This window comes from Canis aureus, chromosome 30 (genome assembly GCF_053574225.1).
Source record: "Canis aureus isolate CA01 chromosome 30, VMU_Caureus_v.1.0, whole genome shotgun sequence".
Classification (NCBI taxonomy): Eukaryota; Metazoa; Chordata; class Mammalia; order Carnivora; family Canidae; genus Canis; species Canis aureus.
This window is the reverse complement of record NC_135640.1, coordinates 38,468,823-38,486,355: the sequence shown is the minus strand read 5'-3', so window position 1 is coordinate 38,486,355 and position 17,533 is coordinate 38,468,823. Positions and strand designations below refer to the sequence as shown.

Here is a 17,533-nt window from a genome sequence, read left to right as displayed (position 1 = left end):
GCTCCTGCAGTGGCTCAGCAGAGGCCCACCAAGAGGAGGCAGTGGCCATGGACTCTCCCACCAGCCGCCCACCCGCCGTGGGGCATCTGCGAGCCAGTGGCCCAGGCCCGCACACGCAGGTGTTCAGAGAGGGCTCCTCTCTGGTGAGAAGGGCACTCAAGTGTCCCACCCCAGTGCAGAACGGTATCTCTCTGCCTTTCACATCATCTCATGAGCCCAACCAGAAGCTGTGAACAGAAACCCCATTTATCATCCGCCTCTCACTGGGCAGTGGCTGCGGGCCAGCATGGCCTCAGGGGGCATCCTGTGCCTGTCTTTCCAGGCTGGTCAATGAAGACAGGACCCTATCCTGTTGGAAGCACTCTCGGCATAGCCCATGGCTGTCACAAGGGAGTGAGCACTGTGTCCTCACCCCAGGCCCTTTTGCTGCCTCAGCCTCCCGAGAGGCTCCCCTGTGGCAAGTAGGGGTCCAGGCTCCATGAAGAAGACAGACCTGGAAGGCCTTAGGGCCCACAGCACGAGCAGAACAACAGCTAGCAGAGTGTGAGAGGAACCCTCTCCTGACCAGGCGCCCGTCAGGGTCCTCCAATTCCTTTCCCAATGAGATCTCAACCTTCAGACATCCGCCCAATTTTAGCTAGAACCCTGCTAGGTTGGTTTGGCCAGAACCTGACCCCTGATGTTTCCTCCTAGGAATCTCTCAAGGGCTTCCCCCACCCCAGCACCACCACCCCCATCTCTCTGCTCCTCAGCTGTACTTCCTACTTGTCTGTGCCCTATTGGGAGTTGAAGCCAGCTCTATCCCAGGGTCTCTCCTCCACTGCAATAATTCCAGACTGAAACCTGGTTTGCTGCTTTATCTGTTGTACAGCTCTGGTTTTTCTTTGACAGGGCAGAGGAGAGAACAGAGGTATGCTGGACAGAGGCAGGGAATCTGGAAAGGCCTGGTGGGTTCCAGAAACAGGATGATGTACACTGGGAGGGCAGCTGGAGACCAGGTAGGGCGGGCCCCAGGTCTGGCCTTTTCTGAGGACACCAGGGAGTTCATAGTCCTTCGCGAGGCCTTATTCACTGAGGAGTCTGGGGTCTGATGGGGCCTCCCTCTCCTACCCATAGTACGACAGAGAAGCTTCCCACTAACTTCGATTATAGCTGCTCCAGTCTGAGGAGCTAGAGCACACAGTTCATACCAATGATCACTGGTCCCAGAGTTGATGAATTTAGAGTCTTAGGGAGGCATTTTCAGGATTGACATTTTAGGCAACCAAATACCACAGACCGGGTGGCTTGAACAACAGACATTTCTCACTCAGAGCTCTGGAGGCGGAAGTCGGAGATCAGGCTGCCAGCATGGTTGGGTTCTGGTGAGAGCCACCCTCTTTGCTCACAAAAGCCAATTTCTCACTGTGTCCCCGCATGGCAGAGGGAGGAGAGAGGATGAAAAGAGGGAGGGAAGGAGAGAGGGAATGTGCACAAGGGCTCTCTTGTGTTTTGGGTCTCCTCTTTACAAACACACTAATCCCACCACACAGGCCCCACACTCATGACCTCATCTAAATTTAATTATCTCCCCAAAGCCTCACCTCCAAATGCCACCACATACATCTGAATCTGGAGGGAGGTATAATTCAGTCCATAGCAAGGATAATCTCCAAACATTTACTGAGCACCTACACTATGTGAAAGGCAGGGCGCTGGTCACTGTGAGTAGTCCTGGGGTCTCCTCCGACTCCCTGGGTCATCTTCAGTTACATGAACATACTACCCAGAGGCAAGGGTTAGCCTCCCAGGCTTTCTGCTGTGCTTCCCAGTGGGAAGCACCATTTCTAGACCCTCCTGACTCATTCTCTTCTAACACAGACATGATAACTGCACCTGGCCTGGTGACTTGGACTCTGAAACAGAGAGGTAGAGACATAAATGTGCTTTGGGGGGAGGGGAGACGTTCAGAGGCACTCCTGCAATCTACCCCCTGCTGAAGCTTTCTCTATTAAGAAAAAAAATGCTTAACTTGCAGCTCTCAAACCTTCAAAAACTGAAAGCACAACTCAAGGTTTTTAAAATCCAGATTTCTTTAAACCTCCACAGCATTCTTTTCTCAATGGCCCAAATAACACTCAACAATCATACAGGACAGTTTTATCCACAGTGTCAGAAGGAACAACAACAACAAAATGATGACCATAGATTTAGGAAGGCCAATCTACAGTGGGCTTTTTTTTTTTTTTTTTTTAATTTATGATAGTCACAGAGAGAGAGAGAGAGAGAGGCAGAGACACAGGCAGAGGGAGAAGCAGGCTCCATGCACCAGGAGCCCGATGTGGGATTCGATCCGGGGTCTCCAAGATCGCGCCCTGGGCCAAAGGCAGGCTCCAAACCGCTGCATCACCCAGGGATCCCTACAGTGGGCTTTTTAAATAAATAAGCAAGCTTTGGATTATTTCAGTAAGCTAAGACCTGGGACTTTTCTTCTAAACAAAAATTAAAACAAATTAATAACATAGCAGAAAGGATACAGCAGAATGTTATTAATGGGGTTGCTGATTATTCTGTGCAATCAACTATGTCAAAAAATCCAGAAAATTTGGAAAAGCTCTTTGATTGCCCGGGTCTGATGAAATATAAGAGGGATAGCATCTTTAACAGCATATAAAACACTCTGAAAACAAATACAAGAGATTTCTCTCAAGGAGCAGCTTCTCCCCAATTATTCCTCACGCCTGTGGCCCAAATGGTAGAGCCATAGACTCTAGGCTGCTTGAGGGCCCTTCCTCCAGAATTCTAGAGGGACAGGAATTCGGCACGCAAACCATAGAACAGGAAAAGGAAGAAAAATAATTCAAACCAGTGAGTGTGACCATTCTGGAAATATAGCCTGCCCGGATTTCAGTTTACATGAAGTGCCCCAAACAAGAAGCAGTGGAAGCAACAGGCAGCGTTTGGGCTGGACTTGAGCTGCACGCAATGTGTCTTCATGGCTTAAAATTTCATTTCTCGACCAACATGTTTAGCTGATCTTTCAGATGAGGACTCAAAGAGCTACTTATCAATCAGCCCATGCCCTGCACAATCTGTTCCAATCGACCTCCATGCCTCTACCCTCAGGCCACACCTGTTCCCTTCAGCCCCATGAACAGACCTGTTTCTTCCCTTCTGTGCAAATGGCTCTCCCGCTGTGCTTTCTGGCTTTCTCCACCTGTGACCCCCAACCTCCACCCCTGCCATGCCATTTCTGCTCAGCTAACTCTAGCTCACCCCTGACCCTGACCAATTCCTCAGCAAAGCCATTCCTTCATTTACTACTCATGGCACCCCCATATGGTATTTAAGCAATTTCATTAATGGGTCATACTTTATTATTTCTTTGTGCAAACTTTGGCTAGCATTCCCACTGCTTGATAACCCCAGCACAGAGTAAGAAACATCTTCCACATTTTTGACCATTGTAGCGCCTGCCAACACACAATATTTGCCACATACGACCCCAAAGGAAAGTTCTGAATGAATCAGTGAGAAGATGCCCATGTCTCCAAAAGCCAAATCATGCTTTTTGCAACATGGAGACATTTTCTTACCTGAAAACAAACCTTCACTTTATAGGACATCTCCTTGGGATGAATTTTTTTTCACCAAATATTTCAGTGCCTTAGGTATTTTTGTTTTATGTACATTTCATAAGACTTCAATTATTTCCCAGAAGAAACAGAACCTGGCTTACTTCAACAGAAGAAGAAATACTGAGAGTTTCACCCCCTACTGCTCACACTGGGGAGCCTGAGGGGGTCACCAGCAGCAGCGTGTGGAGCGTCGTTAGGGGGTTCAGACATAACTTCACATGCTTTCTCATGGAAGGAAACAAAAGCTGTGCTGAGAAGAAAGACGGGAACTAATAGCACATTAGTCACATTAATTTGCCTACTGGTCCTGGGAGGTAGTCAGATGCGGAGGAGGATGCAAGATAATTTTCATTGAGAAAACAGTGCATATACACAATAATAAACCATGGCTCTCCAGACGCAAAAGTCAAGAGCATTACACAACTTGCCAACATGGCAATAAGGACTCTCCAATGCAACTGACCCTCCACCGAACACCCTCCTGACCCAAACACCTTCAATCTCCAAGGCACACGAAGGTCGCCCTCAATCTGCTACTTCCTCTGATTATGGGAAAACTTTCTTTCCATGAATTTTGTCACTCATGGCTACCTCTCAACCCTGACAGACGACAGGGAAGAAGAAGACGACAAAAATCTATCAACGAGCAAAAAGCTGAATCCAAGCATCAGCAGTTGGGTCAGGACAGGCAGGCCCACCCTTGAGGCTTCTACTATTGTTAATGCCACTGTGACCATTTGTCTTCTGCTAGGATGCCCTTTGGACCAGGGTCCTTTGATTTCACTGCAGGAGGTGGAGCCGAAGATTCTGGTTTCACAGTGGATGCTCTGTAACAGGTGGGCAATTTCTACCTCAAGGTGATGAACTACGTTCTTAGGCCTGTCGTTTTATTCCTACACAATGATCAGATAACTTCCTCCAGCATATCTTACTTGTTGATTATCTTCTGGAAGGATTCCACTGATAACCCACAATGAGGAAATGAACTTTGTTTTTCTAATAGAAATACGATAAAACTTCCTGACTTTGCTTGCTGGGCTCAAGATTACTTGGCCTGGCCTGAAGCAGATGCCTCTGCCCAGGCTCTGGCAAAATTTTGAGGCCATGGCACTTGGAAAAGAATCTCATAGATGAAGGAAGATGAAGTCCCCCTTTTCACGATTCAAGCACTGACACCTACACAGTCGCCAAGAGACTTCACTCAACCTTCCAGGACTGTTCAACCCAGACTTTCATTTACAAATATGAGCCATGAAGGGTAAACCAGTCGCTATTTGAGAGAAATTAGCACATGGAAGGGAGATTGGGCAAATATCTTAGTAGTCTTCTTAAGAAAGCAAAATTTTTCCTTGACATGCTAGAAACAAATTTCACAATTACCATTTGTATATAAATATCCTCTGGTTACAAATACTCTTACCAATTCAAGACATCTCCATAGCAGAGAAAGTGAATGTCAGTATACAAAATAACTATTTCACTAGTTGAAAACTGACCTTTTCTCAAAATAGTGAACTTGAGAAAACCTTACTGCAGTGGTGACAAGTAACGCTGAGTCACACCTACTTTTTAGGATTCCCTATTACCAAGGGACCAAGGTGCAAGACAGCTGGTCAAGGCAAAGTCTCACGCCCCTCATGTGATGCAGAGACATTTGTCTACATCTGCTTCCTGCTCAAGATGAATCATGGCAACCACTGCCCTGCTCTCTGACTTAAATCACTCAGCCTTCTAATAAAAGAGCTCAATAGTCACGTCCTACTGGGAATCTTTGGAACAGGAATGATGGAATATGGAGTTGCTCTGCTACACCCCCCAGAGCTCCAGGTACCTCAAGGCCTAACGCAGTGGTTAAGAAATAGTAGGAGGCATACAAATATTTGGTGAATAAATGATCTGAAGTGACTACCTGGGCAGTGTCTATGACCATAAAACAAAAAGACTCCTCTTTCACTAGATCAATAAGCTCCAATGCTCAGCTCATTTCTATCTCTCCAAGTGTATCCACACTTAGACCTCCATCCCCATCTGTGTTCTGGGATTCGGGCTTCAGGTCTGGGGGAACTATGAATTTTGTCCTCATCACTTCTAATGACAATAAATAATAAAAAGCAATGCAAATGGTGGTGGTTTTTCTCTTAAGATGACAATCTGCTCTAAGTATGACTGTAAAACAAAAATTCACTCCAAAAAAATGTTTAAAGAACCTTATTTCAATCACCAGACATCTTCTGTCAGCCTCTTGTTTTCTTTCCCTTCCAAATCAAGCTTCAGAAATAAACAGTTTATACTCACCCCTTGTACTGCTTCACCCACCACTTAATTAATTATCTTCAATCCACTGCAAACTGCTTCCACTCCCACTGCTTATCTGAATGCACTCTGCAAAGATGACCAACAGTCTGGTTTGAGTCAGGAAAGACTTAGATTGGGGATACTTATAAGCTATTTCTCTACCCTGATCTACCAAGAATATTGTCTTTACCAGCCTGTTCTTTACACAGAGTTTGGGCAGAAGATGAGGGAAGAATTGAGAAATGCTCGAAACGGTAGAGAGTGACTAGAGGAACAGAAAAGAATCAACATGGAAAAAATAAAAATTAAAAATAAAAAAAAAAAAGAATCAACATGGAGGATAAGAAGTGCTAGTGTAAAAGAAGGAGCGGCAGGGGCTAGATCAGAGAAACATTTCAAAAATTTAGAGGAAGGGAACAAGGGATCTCAGAAAGTGACAGATACAGAGTGGGAGTAACAAGAATTGAAAATTTTGCCAGGCATTGTGAATGCAGTCATCTTTGGTGTGTCCTTTCAAAGATCTCAGTAAAGGTTCAAATTGCCTTTTGGATATCAAACTGGTGATACATACATATCAGAAAAGACTTTGAAAGTATAATGTCAAGACTGAGCCACAGGGCACAGTGGCTTTTTTGGCTTTATCTTCCATGACCTACTGTGATGTCAGGTGCTTCTGTCCAAGCTTTTCTTCTTGTAACTTCCATACTCTTCGGCTTCTATGGGGTACCCATCATCTCTACTCCAACCTCCCTGATTTTTCTCTGTGGCTCTCCTTTGTTGACTCCTTTTCTTCATCCTGCCCCTAAAATTCAGGTGTGCCCCTGACCCTCTCTTCTGTTTGATACAACCCCGCTCATCCACTCCCATGGCTATACACAAAATAATCCCCAAAGCCATACTGTCCTTCACACTCTTTGCCTAACTCCAAATCCAACTACAACTGGACATCTCACAGACATCTCAAGTTTCACTCTTCTGAAACTGAAGGGCCTTGGAATCCACTCAGTGACACAAGCACCAGACCCATGGCCATTTACAGTTTTATCTCACAGACTCTAGACTTAACCACCTGCACTCTAGCCTCCATGCTATCAATCAGAAGAACATTCCCCAAACCAAAAGTCCAATAGCATTGCTTTTCAGTGGCAGTCCATCACAGCGCACCCTACACCTCTACCACAAAATGGCTTGAAGTTCCGTGAATGTACCATTTTGTCTCACACAGCCTATCTAATAAAGTCCTTTGAATCCCTTCACGTCCAGCTCAAACTTTTCCCCTACAGAGAAGGAAGCTTGATCACTTCCCAGTGAAGAGGCTTGACCAATTCCCTTCTCAGCACCACAGTTCCTTGTACCTACCTTTACTACAACTCTGCCAACCACAGCTATTTTTTTAAATAGCTCTCTCCAACTTTAAGCGATTTGAGACAAGAAAAAAAAATTTTCATGTTTATTTAAATCTCAATATCTCATAACACACCTTTGACATAATAGATGCTCAGTAAATATTCACTGAACATGTAAATATTTACTCTTATGAGTTTGACTGTGTTTCTCTCTGCCAAATTCATATGCTGAAGTCCTAATCCCCAGGACCTCAGAATATGACCTTGTTTAGAAGTAGGGTCATTGCAAATGTAATAAGATGCAGCCATGCCAGGGTAGGATAGGCCCTTAATCTAGTATGACTGGTGCCCCTCTGAAAAGAAATATGGACACACACACACACACACACACACACACACACAGAGAGAGAGAACACCATGTAAGATGAAGGCAGAGATCAGGGTGATGCTTCCCAAGCCAAGGAACATCAAGGACTGAAATCAAACCACCAGAAACTGGTGGAGAGGCCTGGAGCAGATTTTCTCTTGTGGCCCTCAGACCCCACCCTCCACAACTTGACCTCAGACTTCTGGTCTCCAGAGTGTGAGGCAATAAACCTCTCTTGTTTAAGCCCTGTAGCCTGTGGTACCTTGTTAAGGCAGCCCTAGGACACTTATACATTTACTAAAGAATAAATGGATAAAATGACTCAAAGCCATTATTACCTGAATATCTGCAGTGTGCTTTTAGCGTGCTTTGCCAAGCAGCAAACACAATAGCAGTGTTAGACAGAGTTCCGCCCACGAGCAAGTCCTGTCAGGGTGTTCCTCCTCTCTCTGTGAAGACATTGAAAGGGAAAACGGTTTTTTCCACATAATTTTTCCCCACTAGATTTTGTTTCTGTTTGGAGAAAACTCAACAGGGAGGAATAGTTATCAAAGACAAATGGTTACATTAAAAAAGACTTAAAAAAATAAAAATAAAAAAATAAAAAAGACTCAAGAACAGCTCGGTGGAGGCTCTCTGTCCATTCAGCTGTGTCCTGCCCTTCCTTTGGTATTTGTGCCTCATCCTGCCTCCTGGGCCCCCCCTTTCCTCCTTGGGCCCCCTCTAGGCAATCACAGCTCTTCAGTGCATCTATGAAAACCATGTTCCCAGAGACAGAAAAAGAAAATGTTAACATGCAAACATCATCTCTAGTCAAATGCCACTCACCCCCTCGTGTCTTTTGGTTCTTCTCCTTGAAAACCCAGCATGGATGCCATGGATCAATAGGAGAGGCCAGAAATGTGTGAGAGAGAAATTTCACTGACCTAAATAACCCATGCTCAAATGCTGACTGAGTCACTGTCATGTGTGTGTGTCGGGGAGTGTGGCTAAGATTGTCACAGGGAATATTAACAGAACCAGGACCCAGATGCTCAGGAAATCCCCCCTGTGACACCTGAGTTTCTTGTGGGATCTGCTTCCAGTTCACTCACATTCCCTGTGCTCCAAATCTGGCTGAAAGTACATAGCTTTCCCTAAAGATAATTCTGGCAGGAAAACCACAGATTTTAATGTGAAATGATTCACAGTGAAAATATGACACTTTTTTAAAGTTCATTAAAATTGTTAAACATTGGTGGGTTTGTTAGAGAGTCGTCCTGTTCCACTTAACAACACCTCCTCATTTTTTCACTGGTATCTGGCTCTGGGTGCTGGTTGTTACACAACGAGTAGGGACTACTTTTCTATAAAAAAAACAAAACTGCCCCCAAGAGTTTTATTGAGAATATATATTCTATTTTAATAATAAAGAGAAACAAAACACATCAGTTAGAGAAACAGGAACTCAAATTTTGAATAAAATAAGTGAATTACAGGATTTTCAAATCCTACTCATTTTCATTTTAAACCAGTATTTCCATTATTACAACTACATGTACTTCTGAATAGCAATGCAACTGTATACAGACTTAAGAGGAAAACAGTAGGCTATCATCCTAACCATAAAGCAATAAAGGAATTAACATTAAGTTTAATCAAGATTATACTTAGAAATAAAGAAAATTGACTAAGAGGTCAAAGGAGAAATTAAATGTGTAATAACAAAGTACTATAAAATGAAACAAACGAGACCACCACATATCATTCCTTAGGATGTGTTCAAAGTTGCTTTCAGAGGCAAACGCATAGCCTTAAGCATTTTCATTATTAAAGAAAAGAAAATTTTTAAAAACTAAGCTCTCTCAGGGATCCCTGGGTGGCGCAGCGGTTTGCCGCCTGCCTTTGGCCCAGGGCGCGATCCTGGAGACCCGGGATCGAATCCCACGTCGGGCTCCCGGTGCATGGAGCCTGCTTCTCCCTCTGCCTGTGTCTCTGCCTCTCTCTCTCTCTCTCTGTGTGACTATCATAAATAAATAAAAAAAAAAAAAAAAAAAAACAAAAAAAAAACTAAGCTCTCGGGCAGCCCCAGTGGCCCAGCGGTTTAGCGCCGCCTTCAGTCCGGGGTGTGATCCTGGAGACCCAGGATCGAGTCCCACATGTCAGGCTTCCTGCATGGAACCTGCTTCTCCCTTTGCCTGTGTCTCTGCCTCTCTCTCTCTCTCTCTCTCTCTGTCTGTCATGAATAAATAAATAAAATCTTAAAAAAAAAAAAACTAAGCTCTCAAAGAATTTAGAAAACAAAAATTACAGAAAAGAGCAGGGATGATAAAACCAAAACCAGTACTGAATTAATTCAAATATTAAAACAAAATATTACTAAGAAATATGCACATATCCTCTCTTTAAAATGGACTAAGCCCTTGTATATCCAATAAAGGGAAAGGTGGCAGAAAAAAATACAATGAAAAATGAGAAAATAAGATGTTGAGAGTCCTATGTTTGGAACCCAGGGAACTGGTCAAATCTTAAGTCAATCACTTGCTAGTTATGAGACTCTGAGGATATTTACCTTACTAAGGCTCCGTTTTCTCTATATATGAGAAATGCAAAACTTGTAAAATTAGAAAGTAGTGCTAACTACTTCCTAAAGTTTTTGTGAAAAGCAAGTAAATACTTCACAGTTCCCAAGAACTAGTAAGCACTCAGGCAACACTCTAGATCATTCCTAAGGCTTATATGATGCTAGTTTGTTTGATTCATAAATCCCTACAATCTCATCTTAACTTTTCCCAAGATATAATCATTTGATGTAGTCCACTGTACATGATGACATTTGCAATTCCATCTTCAAAATAATGCAATTCATAGAAATTGGTAAAAATACAAATTCTTTCATTTGAAGTGGAATCACATGGTTGTTAATGAGCTGGCGAGGGGGCAGCTGATGTGCAATGATCTGACAAGAGTCAAATGTCCTCCAAAACATATGTCCCTACAGCACAGTTGTGTGCTGCAAGAAGCCTCCTACTAAAATGTAGAGAACTGACCTGTTTAGATCTGACTGCAGAAAGCAAAGATTAAAATGGCAAGAGTGAGACAATGTCTGGGAACAGAATAATGAAGAGCAAAGAAGAGAATTTAGAAAACATGAGTCAGGAGGGGGGAAATGGAGGTAGAAAGGGTTCAACTGGATACATAGGAGAAAAACCACATTAATGTCCCAACACTAGCTAACAAGAACAACTCCTGCATGCCAGCAACTGTTCTGAGTGCTTTTCATATGATTACTCACAAGTTGTCCCCACACATTTACAAGATGGGCTCCAATGTTCCTTTTGAAAGGAAACCCGTAGAAGTCACCAGGCTGGGTTGTGGAGTGAGTTAATGGTCAAAGTCAGCATCTACAGCCAAGCTAAGGTGCCCCAGGACCCACAGTCCTCAGTCCTACATCTGCTTCTCACTCCCCTTCTCAGAGCCACAGAGAGTGCCCCAGGGACCAAAGATATCTAAAGAAGGAAGGGCCATCATCAGTGTCAATCCTATAGAAGACTGTGGGGTCAGAAGCTTCCAAACTTCCACAATGCAGCTTCAGTGGAGTAACTGTGGCTAAAATCAGGCAGCAGATGCCAATCCTTCAGGAAGAAAAGGAAGGCAATGGGGGAAGGGAGCTTAAACAAAACTACCCATACCAGAAGCCAACAGCTAAAGAGATGAGGGTCCAAAACATGGATGGGAAGGAATGGAGCCAGTTGGTCTAACCAGAAAACAGGACAAGCAAGATGGTGATAAATGATGGTTGATGGAGAAATACAAGGAGGAGAGCACGGCAGAAAAGAAATTAATGCTGCCAACATCTTTCCCAGAAGTAAGGTTTATGACAGTAAGAGAGTCTTATCTGTTAACATCATCAAAACTACAAAACTTATCAAAACTTAGCATCAACAACAACAAAAACTGATCAAAAATCAGGCAATGGACTTGAATAGGCAGTCCCCCACAAAAGATATTCAGATGGACAACAGATGCATGAAAAGATGCTCAGACATCACTCATTATCAGGGAAATGCAAATCAAAACCACAATGAGATACCACTTCATACCTGCTAGGATGGCTATCACAAAAATAAATTTTAAAGAATTAACAAGTCCTGGCAAGCTTGTGGAGAAACTGGAGCCCACTCTTGTGCTGGTGGGAATGTAAAAATGATGCAGGACTCTGGGAAACAGTATGGCAATTCGTCAAAGAATGAAACATGGAATTACTATAAGGTACAGTAACCCAACTTCTGGGTACCATCTAAAAAAGAAACAGGGAAAAAAATTTAAAAAAAAAGAAAAAAGAAAGCAGGGACTTAAAAAGTTATTTGTACACCCATGATCATGAACAGCAGCATTCACAACAGTCTGAAGGTGAAAATAACCCAAAAGTCCATTAAGAGATGAATGGATAAAGAAAATGTGGTCTATCCAGACAGTGGAATGGTTTTCAGCCTTAAAAGGAAGTACTTTCTGATACTTGCTACAAACATGGATGAACCTTGAAGACACATCGCTAAATGAAATAAGCCCATCATAAAAGGACAGACACTGTATGATTCCATTTATAAGGGGTCCCTAGCATAGTCAGATGTATAGAATCAGAAAGTAGAATGGTGGTCGCCAGGGCCAGGGGGACTGTGGGTTTCCTTTTGGCATGATAAAGGTGTTCTGCATCTAGACATTAGGGATGGTAGGAAAATATTGTAAATGTACTAAATGTCATGGAATTGTAACTAATGTGGCCAACATAATTTATGTATATTTTACCACCGTAGTAAAAAGAAAACAAGGGGTTCATTGAATTGCAAGTTTTGTGAGTAAAATTTATATTGGTATTGAACTCTGGTAAAAATTGTTCAAAAAATAAAAATAAAAACTGTTCATAAAATCTCAAAAAAGGAAAAAAAGAATCAAGGTTGAAGGGAAACCGAGATTAGAGCTAGAGGGGATATGGAGGCCTTTCTATCACTGTAGGGCAAGTTTTCCCAAACCGTGCCCACCAGACACCAAGAGGACCTGTGTGTGTTTGGGGGCAATGCTTAGGGGTGGGAGAGAAGTTGATTGCAAGTTGGGGGACCAATGGATTAAACAAAATTAGACAGTCTTCTTCACTGCAAGACTTTTTGGAAACTTTACGAAGTTAACGTTCAGAGTAAATTTCAAAAAGAAGTTTCATAGGCAGGTAGCCCAAATTTCTTTGATCTCAGAACAGTTTGTGAGGAACACATCCCACAGACTAATGAAGAAACCAAACAGATAAAGAAAAGATTGACCAAGTGGGGTTATAGCTGGGTCAACAGCAGGAGAGGTGGGTCAGCAGGTGAGAGCCACAGACTCTATGAATCTGAGTAAGTAGGAACCAGCCACATGAAAAATGCCTTTCCGGGATGCCTGGGTGGCTCAGGGGTTGGGTGCCTGCCTTCAGCTCAGGTCGTGGTCCTGGGATCCAGAATCAAGTCCCACATCAGGCTCCCTGTGAGGAGCTTGCTTCTCCCTCTGCCTGTGTCTCTGCCTCTCTCTCTCTCTCTCTCTCTCTCTCTCTCTCTCTCGGTGTCTCTCATGAATAAATAAATAAAATATTTTTTAAAAAATGCCATTCCAACCTCATAATTCAGCTTCTCTAACCATTTAAACCTCCCCTATTATGCTTGGCATTATCAGTTTTCATTAGCCTGAAAAAGCTCCTCCACATCTTACCTGATGGAATCACGTGTGCAAACCACCTTGCTTTGGCATGCCACACTGTGCTGCAGATGACCCAAAAAAGAGATTCAATGAGACAAGTGTTAATAGCATGTGTTAGAAGTCAGGAAAAAGTGCCCATCAGTCAATGGACATTATAGACATAAGTGCTACAATGTAAATCTAAAACAGGAAGCAGAAGTCTGTCAAAGAATAATGGAGACGATTACTCACTTTGCATATAGTTTAGTTATTTTTCATATAAATTATTTTCTCCCTTGGGAGAGTCAGCTGGAAAAGTGACTCTTAGAAACAAAACCATGATTCACAAGAGAGTCAGGATGGAAAGAAAAAGCTACAGTCCTAGATGATAAATCTTACTTGCTCATTTTGGCGGGTCACCTGATTAGTTAATAACTAGCAAAGAGGGAAATTCAGCATTGTGTCCTTGAGAAAGCCAAATAAGTATCAAAAAATTTCAATTTCAGTTATTTATGGGTTCTCCAGGAAACTCTGAGAGTGCACTAAGGAGCACTGGTGACAGGCTGTACCTATGACATGTTGACCACCACCCTTCCATCCACTTTAGTAAGGCTAGCCCTCTACCACTTATTTGCTTCTTTCAAATTTCTCAGTTCCTTAATCCATGTCTAACTATAATAGGCACATGTTTCTCTACAAAGCTATCAAACACCTGGGCACTATGCCAGGCTTCATACAAAACTAGGGCACTGGGTGGCTCAGTCAGTTAAGCATCTGCCTTCAGCTCAGGTCATGATCCCAGGGTCCTGGAACTGAGCCCCTTATCCCGCTCCCTGTTCAGTAGGGAGCCTGCTTCTGTCTCACCATCTGCAAGCCCCCCTGCTTGTACTCTCTTGCTCATTCTCTCTCTCTCAAATAAATAAAATCTTTGAAAAGAATAAGAACTAGGATACTGAACGCCTACTCTGACCTACTGCTCATTGCTTGAATAATATTATCAACTAATATTGCTTAAATGTGTAATAGGCTATCAAGACATTTGTTTCTCTATTTTGTCCACACTAACATAAAACAGTTCAAACTGGCCACAAATAGACAAGCAACATTCAAATGAAAAGCACAACTCTTGGTATATTCCTTGAAAGTGGTAGCCAGGGGGAAAAACACTAATTCTGTAAAAAAAAATAAAAAATAAAAAAATAAAAAAAATAAAAAAACAGATTTTGCATGTACATTTAACTGGGGTGGTAAAATTAGTGGAAAGGTAAGGAACTGAAATTCATAAACATCTTATTTTTATTCAGCTCCCTTCCCAAGCCAGAGAAAAGTGAACAGAGGTATAAATAGGAAACCTCAAGGAAATGAGGGAAATGGCCCTCTAGAGTAAAATAAGGTCAAATCTCTACAGCTGCCTTTCCAACTTCCAAAGGGTGAAGAAAGGCCCAACAGAAAGGAGAATTATTACCACCCCCAAAGATAATTGCCTCCAATAGAGCCAGAACTTATCAAAAGTCAAAGGAGATGTAGCAGACAGGTTAAGAGGGTCAACTTAATACTGTAAGAGTTCCTGAAGAAAAGAATAATGGGAATAGCTGAGAAGAAATATCAGCTGAGAATCTTTCAGAATGCAAGATGGGAGTCCTCAAATCAAAACTGCAGCCTGAATATCCATCATCATAGATGAAGGTCAGTCTACACCTCAACACAACCTAGTGAAACTGCAGAACATCAAAGGCAAGTAGAAAGTCTCAAAGGCTACCAGAGAAAGACAAACTATCCACAAAAGCCTGACAATCAGATACACAGAAATCTCCCATGACTGATAATATAAGTCAGAAGATAATGCAGTGTTACCTTCAAAACACCAGAGGGAAATAATTGCCCATCTCAAATTTTATACCTAGTTAAAATAACATGAAAGAGTGAAGTCATAATTAAAACATTTTCAAACACACAAATAGGAATTTTATCGCCATATAGCCTCACTAAAAGAATTATTAATGGATGCACTTCAGCAAGCTATACAAACCCAGGCCTATATCAAGGAATACAGGACACAACAATGAGAAATTGACCAAATATGTGGTTAAATTTAATTTATGTCTGTAACAATAAAATTTTTCATTTTTAAAAAGTTAAAGCCAAACACTAGGCAACATTTATAAAGGAGAGAGACCATTTGACAATTAAAGTTTACTAAGATCCTTGTCAAGACAGGGAGGTTGATAGAAATACTGAAAATCTTTAAATTATTTATGGTTAAAACACATGACTCAAAATTAAGGATAATCACTAAAAGAGTGGAAATACAGTCTGTAGCTTGAAAACCAACACAGGGTTGGGACTGGGAACCCAACAAAGTTTACTTATTCAACAGGAAACAAATAATAAAGATAACTAAAGAATAAACTTAGTAAAGAGAAAACACAGGAGATAATAAAATTAAGTACAAGTACTTCAGAAATCATAAATAGATTAAATTCACTTATTCAAAAACAGAATTTATCAGATTGCCACAAAAAAAAATCTGTCCATGAGCAGATTCAAATGACATACCCTAAGTAAAGATACAAAGCCAAGCAGGAAAGACACCTGCAAGAATCAAGGTCAGAGGAAGCCCTAGTGCAGCCACGTGAAGCAGAAGAGAATTCAGGCCAAAAGCATCCATACAACACAGCAGCTCACCGTGTGATTTTATGATATAGATCCTTGAAAAACATGTAAACTTGTTGCAGCATAGTCTCAAAACATATAACAGGAAACCTGACAGTATTATAAAGATAAATTGTATTTTCACACATCTTCTCAGAAAATAACACAAGCAAACCAAAAACAAATGATAATAATGATCTGATGAAGAAACTGATAAACTCTATTCAATAAGTAGGGAAATAGGGAATAAATAAATTAGCAGATTCTCTTTAATGTTTCATGTAGATAACTGTATTTGACATTTTGGTTATTTGTGTCTCCCCAGCATATGAGAGGGTTTCACTTCCTAAACTTTCGAAGTTAGACTCAGCCATCTGACTTTTTCAGGCCAGTGCAATAGGAGCTGAAGTGCTAAAGGCTGAGAGACTTCACTGCAGATGCTTGATTCTCTAGCTCTCTTTGCACTGCTTGGGTGAGTAAACGTTGATACAAACATGCCATACGATCCAAGCAGCGTTAAATGATAAATCAGTATATGAAGGACAGCTGCCTCTAAAAGTAGCTTGAATTGGCAATAGACTTTGCCTATGTGAAAACAGACTTACAGCATTAAGATCTGAGATTTGCAGGTTGTTTCTATGGCATAATCTAGGCTATTTGATCTGACACAATATTGTCTGCAAATAAGAACAACTTCGTTTCTTTTCTGGTCTTATTGCACAGCTAGAAGCTCAAGTACCATGTTGAATATAAAGCACTGATAATGACACCCTTGTTTTGCTCTTGACTTTAATAATTCTTTTAAGGCTTACCATTAATATGATGGTAGGCATTTCAATAAATGTCTCGGACAAATTAAGAAAGCTCCCTGCTTTGTCAGGAACTAGTGCTGAAATTTATTGATTCTTTTATTTTGGGCTGCATCGTTTGAGGTAATCATGTATTTTTCCCTCCTTTAACTTACTGATGTCATATATTAATAAAAACCTGATGTGTTATTTAGGAACTTTCCATTTGTGTTTAGAAGCAACACTATTTTTTTAAGATTTTATTTATTTATTCATGAGAAAGAGAGAGAGAGAGAGAGAGAGAGAGAGGCAGAGACCCAGGCAGAGGGAGAGAGAGAGAGAGAGAGAGGCAGAGACCCAGGCAGAGGGAGAAGCAGGCTCCATGCAGAGAGCCTGATGGGACTCAATCCCGGGTCTCCAGGATCACACCTGGGGCCAAAGGCGGTGCTAAACCACTGGGCCACCCGGGCTGCCCTAGAAGCAACACTATTAATTATTTTATTTTCTTTTAGTGCGGCCATCTGAAGTTGAGAATTTTTCTGTTTCTTATAATAGCTTGCACAATGAAAGGGTTGCTTTTTGTTGTTCCCTTAAAATTTAGTGAAGTTCATCTCTAAATCTTTCTAGGGTTATTGTCTTTTAGGATGGGATCAGGTATAATTCTGATTATAAATTCAGTGTGTTTCAGACGCCTGGGTGGCTCAGCGGTTTGGTGCCTGCCTTTGGCCCAGGGCGTGGCCCTGGAGTCTCGGGATGGAGCCCACGTCCGGCTCCCTGCATGGA

The 17,533-nt window shown here is 42.1% G+C and overlaps 1 protein-coding gene across 9 annotated transcripts in view; it reads right to left on the bottom strand.

Annotated features, from left to right (window-relative positions):
• The window catches only part of B3GALT5 (beta-1,3-galactosyltransferase 5), a 39,606-nt gene that overhangs the window by 14,469 nt on the left and 7,604 nt on the right, over positions 1-17,533 (bottom strand). For 4 of the 9 annotated variants that reach the window (XM_077879235.1, XM_077879231.1, XM_077879237.1 and 1 more), the window contains exons 2-3: positions 7,964-8,074; positions 5,913-5,999 (exon numbers count right to left, since the gene is read on the bottom strand). The gene's annotated coding sequence lies outside the window, so the exon portion shown is untranslated. Of the gene's footprint in view, positions 1-5,912; positions 6,000-7,963; positions 8,075-8,453; positions 8,585-13,343; positions 13,363-17,533 lie in introns of those variants that run through there. The other 5 variants (XM_077879238.1, XM_077879240.1, XM_077879239.1 and 2 more) reach the window with 3 other exon arrangements.